The sequence below is a fragment of the Callithrix jacchus genome, chromosome X, assembly GCF_049354715.1.
Source record: "Callithrix jacchus isolate 240 chromosome X, calJac240_pri, whole genome shotgun sequence".
Taxonomy (NCBI): domain Eukaryota; kingdom Metazoa; phylum Chordata; class Mammalia; order Primates; family Cebidae; genus Callithrix; species Callithrix jacchus.
The window spans coordinates 8,097,429-8,115,157 of NC_133524.1; the positions used below are offsets into that span (position 1 = coordinate 8,097,429).

General features: G+C 38.3%; 1 long non-coding RNA gene across 1 annotated transcript in view; it reads left to right on the forward strand.

The window, feature by feature from the left end:
* Window positions 1-11,060, forward strand: part of LOC103790165 (uncharacterized) — a 37,318-nt gene extending 26,258 nt beyond the window's left edge. Inside the window, exon 2 of the long non-coding RNA XR_001909235.4 lies at window positions 10,770-11,060. This is a non-coding gene — a long non-coding RNA (uncharacterized LOC103790165). The remainder of the gene's footprint in view (window positions 1-10,769) is intronic.
* The last annotated feature ends 6,669 nt before the right edge of the window (window positions 11,061-17,729 follow it).

Genomic DNA, 17,729 nt, shown 5'->3' on the forward strand with positions numbered 1-17,729 from the left:
TCTCACTCCTAGAGAACTAACTGTACATGACCCAGAATGCTTGTGTCTGCTTCATGCTCTTTCTCACAATAATTATGAATATCCTTTTATATTTTATAGATCTACCTGCTCTGCTTAGTTTAAGATTTCAGACAGTGCCTAATAAAACTTCTTGCAGTATTTGATGACTCGCTAGGGCTACTGGCTTGTCCTTGTCCAAACTGTCAGGAAACCATCAGTGCCTCTTTAGATGGAGATGGGCATTTCTGCCCATACTCCATGCAGGTGATGGCAGTTCCTGTCTGAGGTGGAATCTGACTTGATTGCTGCCCTTGCCTGGGCAGACAGTCTATCTGCTCTCAAATCTCATGAAGCCCAGTGTCCTAAGGAGAGCAAAATTCTGTAACTGCAAACACAGCTTCTTATCTCTCAAATATATCTAGATATTTATATTAAGCTCTAAGGAATCTCCATCAATTAAAACAGCAATTACATTCCAATGTAACATGACTGATGATTTGAAGAGATTAGGGCCTTACTTGATTACATCTAAATGCAACTTAATTCTCTTCTTGTTCAAATATCCTGTGTTCTCTGTCTTGGTTAATTGCATAGTTTCTTTGCAGAAATTCTGACTCACAGTCCTTATTTTATGAGTTATTTTGTGAATCCACTCTGTATTCTAGGTCCAGACCCCTTTCTGTATGCTGGCATTACCTACAAGATGCCCCAACTTGCAGGCACCTATTTGCACTGATACTCCACAATCCACCAGAACCCATATTTCTTTCTTTTTATCCAAATGCATGGAGTTTTAATAATTTTCTAAGTACCCACTATGTGGCAGGTATACACACTTGACACTATTTTATTATTTATTCTACCCAAGAGCCTGAGTGAAAGCTGGGCAGTCATTTGATCCCCATTTTAAGATCACACATTTGAAGTTTACTGAGGTTAAATGACTTTCCTAAGGTGACATAGCTAGTGATTCGACCAACCAGAATCAAAGATCTGTATGATTCCAAAGTCCATACCCTTCTCATTCACAGTGCCTCCTAGTTAAGAACTTTGCTTCTATCACTTAATTTCTACCAGGTCTAATGAGGTCTGATTGGCTCATTTTCACCAGCAACATTCAGTGCCTCTCTCTCTGTGTCCTGCATTTCAGTGTCATATTCTTTCATGCATTCATATTTGCACACATGGCTCCCTGTGTTTTCCTGCCCATTTCCCTCTGACCTGCCCGTTTTGCTAACTCCTCACCTGCATCGCGCAGTTAAACATTGCCTACTGTGTATCACTTTCTTGACTTCCCTACCGGCTTCCTCATTCTAAGCTCCGTGGCATCCCTCCATATGTTGAATTGTGGTGGCTTAAGGTGTGTATCTCTCTGTTCTACCATGAATTCCTTAAAAACAGTATCAGGTTTCAATCATCTTTGTGTTTTCAAGATCTCATACAGTGGTAAGACCAATAATAATGATGGAATATATACTTGCTTGTTTCATTTGAATTAACATTTCCTGCTGCTTTGCTTCTACAGCCCTGTTCTGACTCTTGATTTTTAGTCACATTACCATATCAGTCAAGAGCATGCTTCTACAGTATCTTCTCCATTTTCTTAAAATGGACCCATCAACATCTCATCACTTCTGGTGCGGGATGTGGGCATGTTATAAGCAATCTGACCTCAAACTCTTGTTCACCTGATTTTCCTTGTCTGGAAACTCTTGCTCTCCCTCTCACTTCATCCACCTCCATCAAATTCCACTTGTCCTACTTTTCCATCCATGTGTACCTTGACCTCACATTGCCTTATACTTCCCTGGGAATGGTTCTCAGTGATGCTTGTGACTATATGATTTGTTTACTTGCATAGTTGTAAGGCCTTGTTAATCTTGACTTTCTGTTTTCCCAGAGAGAGACAGGAGCTTTGAGAACAGAAACACCTGTGCATTTTTCACCTCTTTGTGAAAGTCTTTATCAGGAATAATTATGTTCCCCATGTCACTCCACAATAAACTCCGGTAACTGTGTATTCAGCACCTGGTGAGTTATTGTCAGATCTCTGTAATTCATGCTCTCTCCTTCTCTCCATCCTTGAGCCTCTTTCTCTTCATCTCTATATATATCTCTCTCTCCCTCTGTCTCTTTATCTCTCTCTCCCCATTCTTTCTTCTCTCTTTGTTCATTTCTCATTTTAAATGTTGATATTCTACCTTCAAATTAAGAGCAATAAGGAGGAGGAGGAGTGGGAAGCATTGGTGAGCACTTATGAGAAGAGCTCCTTTTTTATGTCCCTCCCTGACTTTAGCACCATCTCTCTTCACCTGGCACCCTCCCATATATATCACCTGCTTAATCAATCTATATTCTCAATTTGCAAGGATCACAAATTTTCTTGCACTTCTCTGCCTTTGCACAAACTGTTTACTTCACTGAGGGTGCCCTCTGTATTAGTCTATTCTCACGTTGCTGATAAAGACATTCCTAGGACTGGGTAATTTGTAAAGAAAAAGATGTTTAATGGACTCACAATTCCACATGACTGGGAGGCCTCACAATCATGGTGGAAGGCAGAAGGCATTTCTTTCTCTCTCTCTCTCTCTCTCTCTCTGTCTCTCTTTCTGAGATAGAGTTTCACTCTTGTTACCCAGGCTGGAGTGCAATGGCACGATCTCGGCTCACCGCAACCTGTGCCTCCTGGGTTTAAGCAATTCTTCTGCCTCAGCCTCCTGAGTAGCTGGGACTACAGGCGTGCGCCACCATGCCTAGCTAATTTTTGTAGTTTTTGTAGAGACGGGGTTTCACCATGTTGACCAGGATGGTCTCAATCTCTTGACCTCATGATCCACCTGCCTCAGCCTCCCAAAGTGCTGGGATTATAGGCATGAGCCACTGTGCCAGGCCAGGCATTTCTTACATGGCAGCAGGCAAGAGAGAATAAGAGCCAAGTGAAAGAGAAACCCTTTATAAAACCGTCGGCTCTCATGAGACTTATTCACTACCTCGAGAACAATAAGTTGGAAACTGCCCCAATGATTCAATTATCTTCCACTAGGTTCTTCCCACAACAGGTGGGAATTATGAGAGCTACAGTTCCAGATGAGATTTGAGGGGAACCCAGCCAAAGCATATCACCTTCCTTTCTCCCCTGTCTTGCTTATTTGCCTTGGAATCTCCCTACTGGTCCTTTGGACCTGGTAAATTCCTCTTTATTTGAGTTGGTGTCTCAAATTACATCCTTCCTAGATGAGGGAGAAATAGAAGCCCCCACTCCTGTCTGTCTTCTTGATCTTCTATTATAATGCTTATCAATTGGTTCATTGCTGGTTATTTTCATACACATGATATTTATGTAAGTCGCTGCTGATTTACATACATGAACCTGCCCAGATTTTGGATTTTATCTTGTTCCTTCTTGTGTCCTAATAGCATGCAGTGTGTCTGGTATATCCCAACCACAGAATAATGACTGAAAGCACTTCCACTGCAGGCATACTTCAGGGACTTGACTATGTATTCAGCCTTGGGCTTCCTTTTGATTGAAAGGAGGTGACCTTCCTTCATGAACAGTAAGCACAGATAGCATCAATAATTTTTATTTTAAGAAGTGAATCGCTTATTTTTAAAATACGTCCTATTTTTATGAGCTTGTCATATCTTGTAAACAAGCTAGTGACTTTCTTCCAGACTATCATGAGAGTACTGGTAATTTTCTTTAGGTGTACTTTGGTAGCATTTCATTAGGATGGAGTTATACTACTATTTAAAAAGCAAGTATTATGAATATGGAGTGTTGTGGGGGGTCCTGTTTTGAGCAGTTCCAGAGGGCCATGGTGTAGTGGAATCAGATTAGGCTAGTTTTGGGGTAAATGAAACTGGAATCTCAGTTTTGTCTTTAGCCTGATGTATGACTTGGTCATGTCCCTTGAATGTATAGTTCCCTCGTTTGTATAATGTAGTATGCCAGAATTTTACAAGAAATAATTTGAAAATGCTTTGTAAGCATAAAGCAGAATAGAAACATAAGGGTTTAATAATATTGAGTTACTTAAATTTATTTCACTGTATTTTCCAGTACATATACCTCTGCTGCTTATTATTGTTGTCATATTATTTTTGTTTCTTCTTCCTATTTCTTTTCTTTACCTCATCCTCTTCCCATTTTCCTCTTCTTCTTCCTCCTTCTTTCTCTCTTCCTCCTTCTTCTCCTTGTCCTTCTCTCATTTCTTTTTCTTTCTTTCCTTCTCCTCCTACTTCTTCTCCTCTCCATCTTCTTTTTTTTCTCCTTTTCCTTCTTCTCTTCTTCCTCTTCCTTCTCCTCTTATATTTTAAGGTGATGCCTTCTATTGAGCTGTGCTCCCTTGGATAGGAGGTTTTTGTTCAACAGGTCAGTGGGATGCTCCCTGCAATAAAGAACTTTAGGAATTTTTGTTTGAATATATTTTTTCATAGAAAGGGGAAACAAAAGATAAAATAAAAGGTAGACAGTATTGATGGGGCAACTCTACATCCCACTGTTCCTGCTGCTTTCCGCAGTGATTCATTCGATTCTGTCAGTAGCCCTTGTGGTAGATACAACCGGCTTCCTTTTATAGGAAGTTACATAACCAGCCAGCCATGGGACAGGATTTCCCTTATACCTATAAAACCCAGGGCCTGTGCAAAAGACTTTAATACATGCTTTTGAAACACTTAATCATAGAGAGGTACTCAAGGAGTAATTTGGGGATCCTAGTTAGAGAAATCAAAATAAGACAAAACTCAGTCTGTATGGGTGGACACTTCTAACATCTGTACTTGGGATCTGTACCAATATGTGACCTAGATCCACCCCTGGCTCTACTCTATAATATTCAGTAATTTGTTCTGGCTCTCCATCTTGGCACCCCTGATAAGCTTAGTATTTATTTAAAAGAAAACAAATTCCTGCAGAGAAAAGTATTACTGACAGTGGATCTACTAATTCGTGTTCTTTCCTTTCTAATATCTTTGTTTCATTTTGACTGACATTTTTATGTGAAATATTCTTTGGTCTAAAGTAAAATATCTCTATATAATTTCCTTCAAGGTAATGAATTCTTTACAAGGAAATGCTGTTTTCTTTGGGGCCTTATTTCTTTTACTTTACCTTGCTGCTGCTTTGTAATTTATTTACAGTTCTGTTCTTTGAGAACATTGCTTTGCCATATGTTCTACCTTTGTTTTTCTTGCAGATGGCTTTTTTTCCCTTCTGTTTAATTTCTTTGAGATAGTTGTATCCTATGTATTTTCATGTGTACCTCATTGTTTTTTCATAAACCAAGTGTACATGGTTTATGTACACTTCATAAACCATGATTCATGTCACACTGAGCAGAATCATTACATGAATTTTCATTTAGAAACATATTTAATGTTTCTTGCATAACAAATGCGTGCATCCATGTGGGAATTCCATGGAATGTCTGATACTGATAAGGTTGATTGACACTTCAACAACACTGGTTTTCAATTTTTTCCCTAAACGTTTACAGAAACTCGTAAAAAGCAATCATGCATAGCACAATATGTTTTTATTTTTGTTCTTAATAAGATTGTCTTGTCTATTGGATTTGACATGCACCCTCATGATTCAGTTCCCTACATGTAGATCTTCTACAGCATTTGTTTTGAAAATAGAATCTAAAAACTTTCGAAGACATTTAGTTAGAAAGTAGAGCAGAGATATTGTGAAAATATGACTATTTTAAATTTAGTTATTGCAGATAGTCAGCTACAAAGAGTAGTGGTTCTAAATTTTACCATTTTGCTGATGCCCTGTTTTTCTCTGACTTCAAACTTCGTCAGCACACCACATTCTTCCCTAAGGAGAGTCAATAAAGTGGGCAACTTTGAAAAAGTATTTGCTTTTCAGCTAGGAGATGGGAAATACACACACGTGCACATGCCTGCACATATACATATACCTGCACATATGCACACACACACATATCCACACCTGAATGTGTCTGTGTATATACAAACATATATCTAGGATGGTAATGCATGGTTTGTCTACAGCTTGACTAATATAGTTGACAGTAGGATCTGTGCAGAAGTGAAGAGGAACAGAAGGGCAGAAAAGTGAAGACGCCTCTATCACCCCAGTTTTTGGCTAATTTGAGGGCAGGACAGAGCATGAACCTAGAGTCTGGAGCAGTGTGTAATAAGAGCTTTCTGGTACCTTCAGTGGATAGAAGTTGCCATTGAAGGTTAGAGGTTTCTATCAAGATTTAGGCAGGAGAAAGTAGAAATCAAGTCCCTCTGAAAGGTGGGAAGAATGCTAGCAGGAATAGTCCCCATGGTTTTCTTGGCAGAGCCACCTAGACCAAACTTTGGGCTTCTTTTCTATTTCCAGTAAGAAAGTAAGTTGGAAAGCAGAATGAAGGCAGAGCTCAGCAGGAAGGCCAAATTTTAAATGACCCATAGCTCAGCATTTTCTGAACTTTCTTGCTATCAAGGCAGTGCATATTCACTGAGAAAAACACATTTAAAAACAGATAATGAAATGGAAAATAAGTAACATCCAAGTAATTACCAAGATTTACATTCAAGTTTTATTTTTCATTAATTAGAGATGAGTGGGCATTTTCTCTTTGGGGTAATTTATCAATGTGCCATGTCAGAAAATCAGGGTTGTGTACCAATTGAGGGAGAGCTCATTGGTCTACAGGATGCGGATGGACTGAGACCCAGGGGATCAGCGCAACATCAGCTAAAGTGTTTGGACTGGGCTTGTGAGCAGCAAGAAACATGTCACATGCGTGAGGAAGATGGGGATGAGGAGAGCGGAACTAGTAAAATGTTAATTGTGTGTGGAGGTGTCAAGGATTCTGTGAAGGAAAAGTACAGGTAGCTAACAAGTTACCTGGTAATTTGAGTCAGGGAGACTTAAGAGCACCTGAATTAGAAAGATGAAGGTGGAAATAAAGAGAAGAGAAAGACTTGAGAGTTCTTAGGAAGTAGAATGCAGATAATACGGATGCTGGGTGACGAAGGACAGATATTGTGAGAAATGAAGTTCTATGTCCCAGTGACCAAAATGAGTGGAAGCTGACAGTTCTCATATGGATTTAGCTGGGAGGCAATCATGGGCCTCAGTGTTGGGCATTCAGGGAAATGGAAAAGACATGAGAATAGGCTGTGGCAGGCTAAGGAACTAACTTCATTTTGGGAATGGCTTCAAGGAAAGGGGGCCCATAACCTATATTCCTATTGTTCGTGCAGGTACCATCCTTTATTTCATTTCTACCTACTCTTTATGATCAAAAATAAGACACAATGTCAAAATAATGACCTGGTTCATGAGATCTGTATTTTCATGGCTTTTCAGATTCCTTTGCCATGTTTCTTGGGTTCAGCATTCGTAGAGCAGTGTCTAAGTCTCAGGTTGGTCATTCCAGTTCATCAAGGAAAGCTGGCATTGCATCCACACTCCAGTCTAAGAAAGATACTATAGTTGAAAGCTATTATAAGAGAGCCAGAGAATGTCAAGAGGAACAGATCAATGTGCTAAAGTACAACATTAAGATACACTCTGCACAGTGTTTCCAAGCAGCTCTTGGAAGTAACAGATGGCTTCTATAAGGGAATGATATAAGAAAAGTACCTAAGGCATTTTCAGCTTTGGTGTGCAGGGATTTTTGAGTCTCTAAATATAAATTCTATTACATTATGACAGATTATAATCTCTAACATCAAGCTTGATGCTAGAAGGGAATTTGAAAGTAGGTCCTCCATTTCAACTCTTCTACTTTTAAATCCTGACCATACCTTTTAAGACAGGATTTAAAAAAAAAGAAAAGACAGGATTTTAAAGGAATCTCATATAATTCAACCTGGTCTGTTATACAAAGCACATTGAGAGATTCATCCACCAATCCCATGGGGGCAATGTAGAAAAGAGGTAGATCCTGAAATAACAGTGCTCCTTTGTTGGGCATTTTATGCTCAGACTACACACAATACTACCCTGACAACCCATTCATCTCAGCCTTCTCTGTCTTGCATTTTGTTTATAATATCTTTAGTTAGGCAAGTGTGGTAAATAGCCTAAATTTCTAAAGTCTCGGTAGGTAAAGATGAAAAAATTGGTAACTGGTTAAAGTAGATTACAAATATAATCAAGTAGCAAATAATTACATCAAGCCCTTATACTTTTAGCATTAAAATATAAGTGAACTAGCCATCATTTTTCAAGTTATTTCATAAACATTTTATAAATTTTAAAAATAATAGAAAAATGGGTACAATGATGGAAATCATTTATCTCGTGTTTTTTCCACAAGAGAATTTTTTTTTTGAGACAGAGTCTTGCTCTGTCACCAGGCGCCAGGCTGGAGTGCAGTGGAGATCTCGGGTTACTGCAACCTCTGCCTCCCAGCTTCAAGCAATTCTCCTGCCTCACCCTCCTGAGTTGCTGGGACTACGGGCACACGCCACCACACCCAGCTAATTTTTTGTATTTTTAGTAGAGACGAGGTTTCACCATGTTGGCCAGGATGGTCTCGATCTCTTGACCTGGTGACCCACCCTCCTTGGCCTCCCAAAGTGCTGGGATTACAGGCATGAGCCACTGTGCCCAGCCAGGAGAAATTTCTTGTAAGTTAATTTTTTAATGCTGTATAAAAGGGCATAAAATTTTGAATTACAAGTCTTGGGTTTGTGTTCTGGGTCTACCATTTAACTCTGATTCACAGAAAGATCATTTTCATGTAGGACTTTCAGTTAAATCATCTATAAAGAGAAACTGCTAATATAAACCCTTCTGTTGGGTTGCTGCAAGAGCCTCACAGATAGCTAATGTATGTGAAAGGACGTAGTCAGCTGCAGAGCTCAGTACAAATTTACAGATTTCATAAAAGTATATAGTCATTGACTTAAATAGTAATATATATACATTTTTCTTTTAAAACTTTATTCATGAGAAATTAAGTATTCCTTGAGTAGTAATTCTAACTCCTTGAACAGTAAAACTGAATGCACTTTCTTTTCCTGTAATATACCATTTGATAGCAAGACAATAATGTTTAAGACTTTCCAAGGTTTAATGGATAATGGAGATTAGGGCTCTTTTTAAAAATGATCAAATTTGTCCTTGAATAGAAAGACATTGCAGTCAAATCACTATTCGGTTTGCTTGTCTTATTCCAACTTTCTAAGCTGTTTCCTAGAGAATCATTGAATATTTGCCACCTCTTCTGAAATACACAAATGATATTTAGGAAAGAATTTTTATTTTAGAAAGATAAATGGTAACCAGCATTGAATGAGTACATCTGGTGTGCAGAATAGCTAGATAATGCTATATGACAGGAGGTCTGATGGGGCCAAAAATGAGAATAATAGAGAATTTTCAATGCTAGATAATGCTTTGATCTCCCCACCCACCTTCAATTAATTTACATCAACTGATTTATCTAAGGACCTAGGGACGCTAGGGGTAGGACACGAAGCCTTAGGGCCAACAATTGCCATACATAGACACATGTGTGGTGGCTTGCAGGGCAGGAGTCAAGGAGGGAGAAGATAGGGAGGGAGGGACTGAGACATCTTCAAGAGCCAAATTCCCATAGTTCAAGATGTATCCCCTGAGGACACACTCATCTTACAAGGAAGAACTCAGCAACACGGTGGAAGTGTTTTAAGGGAAACACAGGTTTATCCACTACCCTGGCTTATTGGAAGAACTCAGGGAGTAAGAGATAAAACAGCTACTTCTGGTGCTGAGAGCCACTAGGAAGCAATTGTTCCTCATCTCTTGGGTGATAGCCAGTCTGCCTGTGTCATGTAGAATTCTGGTTGCTTCTTTTATGCCATGAAGGACAAGGATGTCTTTGTGCTGCTGCAGCTGCTACAGCCTTTCCCAGGCATTTACTCTTCCACAAAATAGTAATTTTCCTGATTATGAAAGCCGTTTGAAGATTTCTTGATGTACAGTGGAAATCGTGCTGAATGATAAAAATCTCTCTCCTATAAGAAGAGTGAGATATTAGAAGACCCAGGGAGAAACGACCAGGATCATTTAACATTGCTTGAATCATTTCCACTGCTTTCTGTATTGAAGGAAAGATTGAGGGTAGAGAAGATAAGAATCATGGCATTGCTTCTCTTTGCCTTTCCTTTGGTCAGCCCCTATTCCTTGATTCTGTCTCATGTTCCCATTTTAAAGGTAATCAGTATCGGTTGCTTGAGGATAGTTTGTCCTATCACAATCCTTAGATAATTGATAATACATATTCAGAGAGAATCCATTCCATGCAAGGTGAAACTCAAAGTTCCTGGGAAGCCAAAAACCTCAAAGGAAAAACAGAGAAATCTTATCAGGATGAGAATGTTCTTCTGAATGTGTTTGATATTCTCAAAGTATTTTCTTGGAAGGATGGCTAGGGAAAGCATGCCACATTGCTGGCATATGGTCAGAGGCATGGAGGAGGTTTAAGAATCCTAGGAGAGGACAGGACTGGATTACTCTAACATTATATTCATTCTGCAGGCCAGGAGCTTATGCACATGCATCACATGAAAAATAAAGACTGTCTCAAACAGAAGATAAAACATTGCGAAGCATCCTGGGCCATCTTATAATTTGTATGTGCTGGAAATGATTCCCTCCAGTTTCTATCCAGTGCTGTGATTCTCTGCTTGAACCCAGTTTTGGCAGAACTGTTTTTTACACCCAGGGTGTCAGAATTAAGCTCAGGGATGTGATGTTTGTCTTCCAGGAAGTCACTGGCATGTTCCCACTCTTGGTTTGTTTTCAGATTTGTCACTTGGCTGACCTCCAAACCTGCCCATCAGCCAGAAATCAAGAAGCCTACAAGTCACAGCTGGATCCACTGGTGGAACAAAGCTCAGCTGCCAATTTCAGAAAAGAAAGCGTGTTCTGCTCTGGAGTCACATTTAATTATGCAGAATTTATGTATTTTATTTTTTTGTAACGCTTGCATGTTAAACCATAAATGTGAGCTAATAAAAGATAATATGTATGAAATACCTAGCAGGGTTAGGCAGAGGAGACACAAAATAAATCCATCTTGCTTGTTCCCCTTGTACTTCTCTCTCCTGTACTTTACAAGTAGAATAATAACTTGTTAGAGGTGGTTAATTAATGTAAACTTCCAAAAACACTATCAACACAAAATGGTGCTCATATGTTTGTGAACGAAGATAGATAGGAGGATACGATTAGAAAAATGTAATCTACTTTCCCCAAAAGACCCAAGATGAATGCCCATTGGTACATTTTCATAGTGGGCTAGGTTAAGCTATACAAAATAACAAGAGCCTTCTAATTATTAGAATATAACATGTTTTATAAAAGTATAACTCACTGCCCCCACCAATGCTACAGCAAAATCTAACAACTAATCTTATTTCAAATATAATTGTAGAAATATGTTAGGAGCATCAAAGTACATGCAGAACAAATAAGGAAACTAAGAAGATGCATTGAATATCTAAACAGCTCCATAGCCAGTCAGTGGGTTTTGGAATTCAACTCTGAAAACTGCACCAATGCTTTAATCTTCTTCCCATTGTTTATTTTCCATGGTCTTACTCAGAATGTAGAAACTGTGTCCTATTTTTAGTACTGAGGAAGAAATAGATAAATATATATTATAAGCTAAAAATTCAGAGTAACCAGGTGATCAACAGAATGGGAGAAAATAGTTGCAAACTATACCTCTGATAAGAAACTTGTATTAGTACATTTTCATGCTGCTGATAAAGACATACCCAAGACTGGGCAATTTACAAAAGAAAAAAGTTTATTGGACTAAAAGTTCCACATGGCTTGGCAGGCCTCACAATCATAGTGGAAGGTAATAAGCACATCTCACATGACTTCAGACTAGAAGAGAGCTTGTGCAGGGAAAGTCCCTTTTTTAAAACAATCAGATCTCATGAGACTTATTCACTATCATGAGAACAGCATGGGAAAGACCTGACCCCGTGATTCAATTACCTCCCACTGAGTTCTACCCACAACATGTGGGAACTCAAGATGAGATTTGGAAGAGGACACAGCCAAACCACATCAAAACCAATACCCAGAATCTACAGGGAACTCAAATCAGCAAGCAAAAAAGCAAAGAATCCCATTGAAGTGGGCAAACTACATGAACAAACACTTCCCTGAAGAAGATATGTAAATGGCCAAGAAACATGAAAAAATGCTTAACATTGCTAATCATCAAGGAAATGCAAATTAAAACTATGTTAATACCACCTTATCTTAGCCAGAATGGTCATTATTTAAAAATCAAAAAACAATAACTGTTGGCATGAATGTGGTGAAAAAAAAAACACTTATATACTGTTGGTAGAAATGTAAATCACTACAGCCTCTATGGAAAACAATATAGAGATTCTCAAAGAGTTCAGTGTAGATTTACTATTTGATCCAGTGATCCCACTACTAGGTATCTGTCCAAAGGAAAAGATGTCATTATATTAAAAAAGCACCCACATACACATGTTTATTGTAGCACAATCCATAATTATAAAGAAATGGAATCAACCTAAGTGCCCACCAATCTATGTGTGGCTAAAGAAAATGTGTTTTATATACACACAAACACATACGCGTGCACACACACACACACACACACACACACACACCATGGAATACTACTCAGCCATAAAAAAGAATGAAATAATATCTTTTGCAGCAACTTGATAGAATTGCAAGCTATTATCCTAAGTGAAGTAACTCAGGAATGGAAAACCAAATGCCACATGTTCTCACTTGTAAGTGGGGGTTAAGCTGTGACTGTGCAAAAACATACAGAGTAATGTAATAGACATTGGAGACACAGAAGAGGCAAGAATGGTAGGAGGTAGGGGATGAAAAATTGCCTGTTGGGTACAATGTATGCTCTTTGGGTGAGGGGTACACTAAAAGGCTGGACCTTGCCACTGTACAGTGCATTCATGTAACCAGAAACTACTGGTACCCTCAAAGCTATTGAAATGACAATAAATTAACAAATACTGTAAGCAAAATACAATATATGTCATAAATGCACAGAGCATGTATGTGATGCATTTATGTGATTTTATCCATATTTGATGATTTGATATATGAGATTAGGAGGCCTTTAACTAGAATATACTTGGATTTTGGAGACATGAGTTCTGTACTTCTTGTGTACTATAAAATTTCTGGATGCAAAACTTTTTTGATTTTGCAGTGCACAGCAAAATGGAACCATCTTTTCTGGGCACATGACAGAAATTAAAAGGAGCAGGGGCTAAGTTCAAAGGGATATAATTAATGTCCTAAAGGGGTTAAAAGCATAAACTTAATCATTCCATCATCAGGTGACCTGCCAGCATGAGAACATTGCTGAATCTTGTACGAGTTAGATTCAGGAGAAAGTGGTAATTCTTCCATGATTAGAATTACTTGTCAGGCTCACTTTAAGGATACATAAATCTGAGTTTTTCCTGGTGACAACCAGCCCAATCAAAGAAAGCATATGTTAAATAGAATGAAATTACATTGTAAATCAATAAGCCCAAATTAGAATAGCACTGTACAACTTCCCTCAGTATTGTGATTCCAAAGTTTTGTTATACAAGTGAGGTTAGGAGACAGATTGGGAGACAGACATCGTAAATGTTAAAGAATGGTTGTGACGGAGGTTACTAAAGAGCTAGCTATACTGATAAAATACATCAGATTGTTTATGCCTAAAATGTATGGAAATACAAATGTTGGAAACAAACATCTTAGTGAAGCTTTCTACAATGGTTTTGTGTGACTCCATTTAAACACCGATTACTAAAATTACTGTAAACTAGAAAATACAAAATCTAGATAAAAGCTGAAGAAAGCATTGAAAGGGCATAATTCACGTAAATCATGATCTGGGTACATCACTCTTCTTATCACAAGGATCCTTGCCCGCTGATGAACACTGAAGCTTTCTGATGTGACTGTTCTTTACGTTCTTTCTATCCTTTTATCTTGGAATGCAGCCGAGGATACTTGGCATAATATGTTGCACAGTGACCACTCCACAAATCGTGAAACTAACTTTGCAAAACATATATCAATGAGAAAATTATGACAGTGAAAGAGATCTGAGCTAATCCACCCCATCTTACCTTTCCCTTAATTATTCCTGCGTTATTGGGTCTAGCTGATCAATCAAGGGCATGGTCTGCAAACTATCTCAGTAACTGATCTTAGGTTTTACAATAGCGATGTTATTCCCAGGAGCAATTTGGAGAGGTTCAGACACTTGAAGCAAGAGATTGCATGACACCTAATCCGTAATTTATAATCTTGTTAGCTAATTTGTTACTCCTACAAAGGCAGACTGGTCCCCAGGCAAGAAGGGGGTCTATTCAGGAAAGGGCCATTATCAATTTTGTTTCAGAGTTAAATGAGAAACTAAATTTCTTCCCAAGGTTAGTTTGGCCTATACCCAGTAATAAAGAAGGACAGCTTAAAGGTTAGAAGCAAGATTGGGTCAGTTGGGTCTGATCTCTTTCACTGTCATAATTTCCTCAGTTACAATTTTTGCAAAGGTGGTTTCAAATCCACACTTACTTTTATCAGAGAATTCTGTGAAGTATTGTTCTATGATTTCAAAATATTATGTTAGCTTTTGACAGCTTGGGAACACACCCCTTCTATAAATTGTGGCAAACTATACTTGCTATGGTTTCATATTTTATTACATCACATGATTATCGTGACAGTTTATAGTCTTATTTTCCTTTCTTTTGAGATTCATTGTTAGGAATTGCATCTTTTGGAATGTCAATTTCAGTGATATTTATTGACTACTTACTAAGCAGGTATTATGTAGAGCTACTAAAATAAGCAAGCGTCTAACTTGGAAAGAGCAAAATAAAACCAAATGAGGAAAATGCAATAGGAAAGGGGTATAAAAATGCACTAAATATTTTCCTGAACTCTACATTCATTGTACTTATTTTTCTTGTCACTGTTTGTATAATACAGGATATAATTAATTGGAATTTGGGTTTTTTGTTTTGTATTGTTTTACCTCCGATTGTGCCTGAAACTGCCTTTGCAAAATTATGACTGAGACAGTGAAAGGGATCTAACTTAACTCCATCTTGCTTCCAACCTTCAAGCTGTTCTTGTTCATTCCTGGGCGTAGGCTGAACTAGCTTTGGGAGAAACTCAGTTTATAGTTTAAAACAAGGACCATAACAACTCTTTCCCAAAGCAGGCCTCTTTTCCTGGGGACTAGATTGCCTTTGTAGGACTAACATTAGCCACAAGATTAGAAATTCTGGTTTAGTCATGCAGCTGGAAGCTACAAGATTCTGACCCTCCCTGAACTGCTCCTAAGATCAGTGCCTGAGGTATTTTGCAGACACTGCACTTGCTGGATCAGCTGGCACCACCCAAATCAGTAAACTGGGTCATCAGATCTTGCGGCTCCTCCACCCAGGAACTGACTCAGCACAAGAGGACTGCTTCAACTCCCTATGATGTCATCCCTGACCAGTTAGCACTCCTGGCTCACTGGCTTCACCCCATCCACCAAGTTGTTAAAGTCTCTCCTCCTGTAATGCTCCTAGAGACTGATTTGAATAATAGTAAAACTTTGGTCTCCCTCATAGGTGGCTTTGTGTGAATTGCTCTTTCTCTATTGCCATTCCCATATTGAGAAGTTGACTCTGTCTGGGTAGCAGGCAAGGTGAACCCATTGGGAGATTACAAATTTGGGTGCTCGTCTGAGATTGCCCTTGTGGCTACCTCTGCCCATTGTTTGGTACCAGTCTTTGTTAAGGTTTCCCTTTTAATGAAAAGAAGTCCCCAGTGCATTTCTTTTCTAGCAGAGAGCAGCCTGTAAAATTGAGCTGCAGACATAGATAAGCAAGCTAGACACTTACACAGGTGAATGATGGCAGTTACGCTAATAGAAAAAGGCTACTACAAGCTAGGCATATCTAACATATTGGCTCCATCTTCCCTTTTCCTTGCCAACCACATGTGCAGTAAGTTGTTTTTTTCTGCCTTTGCTCCATCTTGGCCTCATTTTTTTCAAGCAAAGTATGTGACTGATGGACCTGCCGTAATAATAATATTGCACTGAAATCTGGCATTAAAAATTTTAAGTAGGTATTTGGAGCTCCATGTATTGATTACAGTTTTTAAATTTGAAATAAATAACCAGCTTCCTTTGAATATGAGAAGCCATTTCCTTTTGACATTTAATTTACCCTGTTTAAAATGTGAGATGTTAAGTGATGGTTTGTCAGTTAACTAGACTTTTTATTTTAGAGTATTGAGGACTTGGAAGAGTATCATTAAATAACTCTTTGGTGAAGAGTGTCAACTTATAAAATAAATTGCTGTATTCCAGAATAAAATTGTGTCAGAGACTATAAGTAGTGCTTATTTAATCTTAATAACTAAAGATTGGTATAAGCACTTGAGCGTTTTATTTGCAGAAATGTATATTACAATTACTAAATTTTGTTTTTTAAAACAGCCACAGCAAGAGTTGGCACTTATTCAGTTGTCTCTTCAACCTCTGTTATTCCGATGACTGAGGGAAAAACTTGAACCTATGTTATATGATACAAACATAACTAGAGCTACACTAAACCACATGACAGTGTTTTGATAATTCTTGTATAAATCAGTATATCTCTTCTATCATTAGTCTGTTTGTTAAAGCTAGACCTTGTTTCTGTTATCTTTTGAATGAAACAAACAGGTCTATGAGAAAGTAACAATTGCAGAGTTATACACATGGTCAATTAAATTTTAACATTAAAGATAATTTAGTTTTAGATTTCACCTCTGGATCTGTATCAGTTCCAAAAATATAGAAAGCATGGGCATGGAAAAGTACATTTTTCTCTAATAAAAAAAGACAAAACCTATTTTATCTGTGCATTGTTTTGTATTTACTCATTAAGTTAAAGAAGCAATTCCAGTGAAAGTATGACTTTGAAAAATTATATATAATCTATGGCCTTAATAAAATTATTAAAAGTACCTTAACATCTGTGTTCTTGAAAAAAAAATAAACTGTAAATGATTAAGACAACTGTGATGGTTAATACTGAGTGTCAACTTGGTTGGATTGAAGGATACAAAGTATGAATCCTAGGTGTGTCTGTGTGGGTGTTGCCAAAGGAGATTAACCTTTGAGTCAATGGGCTGGGGAAGGCAGACCCACTTTTAATATCGTGGGTACCATCTAATCAGCTTCCAGCAAATATGAAATAGGCCGAAAAATGTGAAAAGAAGAGATGGGCCTAGCCTCCCAGCCTATATCTTATTCCCAAGCTGGGTGCTTCCTGCTCTTGATCACTGGGCTCCAAGTTCTTCAGTTTTAGGACTCAGACTGGCTCTCCTTGCTCCTCAGCTTGGAGACAGCCTATTATGGGACCTTGTGATCATGTAAGTTGTTGCTTAATAAACTGCTCTTCACACACACACACACACACACACACACACACACATACACACACACACACACACACACACACCTCCTATTATTTCTGTCCCTCTAAGAGAACCCTGACTAATACAGATTTTGGTACCAAGAGTAGTTCTAGAGGAACAGAATATTAAGGATGGAGTTCTTTTGTTGGTTTTGGTGTTTCTGGAGTTGGCTGCCTAATATTATTAGATCCCAAAATGCTAAGGACTCTACTTCTAATAGTATGGAGAACACTGATAGTCTTTGGTGTGAACTGTTTAGAAAGTTATGCAA